This window comes from Cricetulus griseus, chromosome 7 (genome assembly GCF_003668045.3).
Source record: "Cricetulus griseus strain 17A/GY chromosome 7, alternate assembly CriGri-PICRH-1.0, whole genome shotgun sequence".
In the NCBI taxonomy this organism is placed as follows: Eukaryota; Metazoa; Chordata; class Mammalia; order Rodentia; family Cricetidae; genus Cricetulus; species Cricetulus griseus.
This window is the reverse complement of record NC_048600.1, coordinates 113,944,531-113,946,163: the sequence shown is the minus strand read 5'-3', so window position 1 is coordinate 113,946,163 and position 1,633 is coordinate 113,944,531. Positions and strand designations below refer to the sequence as shown.

Sequence of the window (1,633 nt, the reverse complement as noted above, 5' to 3'; positions counted from 1 at the left end):
CCCATGCTGACCTAGAACTCACTATGTAGGCTGGAATGTCTCAAACTCATGGTAATCCTGCTTTAGTTTCTCTAGTCACTGAGATTTCAGGCATGGGCCCCCTGTTCTGCTTGCTTTTGAGACAGGGTCTCAATACATAGCCCAGTGTGGTGAACTCTAGATCCTTCTATCTCAGCCTCCCAAGTGTTGGTATTAAATATGTGAGCTACCATACCTGGTCCACAGGGACTTCCTAATCACGGCTGGCTGACCACAGAAATTGCTTGTAGAGACTAGGCTTTCATTCCTGCCCCAGGCAAGTGTAGAGAATAGAGATGGGAGAGGCACAGCTTTGGGGCTAGGCTCTTTCAAAGTCTATCTATGGTACTTCTCTGCATCTTATCAATCAGTCTCTCCCATAATGGAGAGAAATGTTGGGGCTGGGTTGTTTTCCTAAGTCTTCTAAGGGGGTTGTATTCTGTGGTTTGAGCAGCCAGGAAAAATGAGAAGAATGTCTCTCTAAAACTGACCTGTTCAGTCCTGCCTTGGAGAGAACTTGTGGCAGTAGTGGAGAGAACAGGCTGGAAGTGAGGGATCTTAGAAGTAAATAATGGAGCTGGAGAGCTGGCTCAGTGGTTAAGAACACTTGCTGCTTTTGAAGCAGACCTGGGTTCAGTTCCCAGCACCTACGAGGTGGCTTGCAGTCACCCAGAACTCCAATTCCAGGGAATCCTTCTGTAGGCACCAGGCACACATGAGTTGTGTGTACATACATGCTGGCAAGTCACTCCTGCACATAAAATAAATAAACCTAAAGAACAGGAGACAAAGTAAAATAAAAAGAAGTAAAAAAGAGCAGCAGTTGGGGCCTGATTTGAGCCCTTGACAAGTGAGATGGATTGAGCCATCAGAGTGTAGACTCAGGGTGTGAGCATTTCTAGCTTAGAAAACTGGATGAATAGCATCTCTCCTGGCTCTGTTTTCTCCAAGATTGCTATCTTTATCCTTGGGCCACTGTCAAGAGTACTGTCTTGTTCTTGTAGCTTTTACTTGTCTTTTCTATCATCAGATGTCTCTGTTCCTCACAAAGTCTGTCATTTTACATTTCGAATCCTAATTGACCTTCTCAAGGCAGCAACCTCTTCTCCCTGACAGAAGCTATGGAAACACGATTTTGAAAATCCCTGGGGCCGGGCGTTGGTGACACACGCCTTTAGTCCCAGCACTTGGGAGGCAGAGGCAGGCGGATGTCTATGAGTTTAAGACCAGCCTGGTCTACAAAGAGCTAGTTCCAGGACATTCTCCTGTGCTGTCATCAGCTATTCTGAATGTATTTATTTATTTATAGCTAGCATAATCTCTACTACTGAACTGTACACCAAATTTTTCTGGGTTATTATTATTATTAATTTTTTGACAATTTACCCATGAGTGCTGGAAGACTAAGATAATGTCTTAGTTCAGAATGTGGGCTCCTAGTTTAGTGCAGGGAATGGGTTTACAGTGTTTCCTGCTGGTAAAAAGCCAGTGACACAGATTGAACAACATAGGGGTTTTTCCCAGCACCCTCCTCTCTTGCATCACTGCCCATTTCCCAACGAGACAGGTGATAATTGGGATGGCAATCAGATACAGGGTTCCATGAATTCACGGG

General features: G+C 44.9%; 1 protein-coding gene across 1 annotated transcript in view; it reads left to right on the top strand.

Annotated features, from left to right (window-relative positions):
- The window catches only part of Stat3 (signal transducer and activator of transcription 3), a gene marked incomplete in the record, with an annotated part of 55,375 nt that overhangs the window by 32,682 nt on the left and 21,060 nt on the right, over positions 1–1,633 (top strand).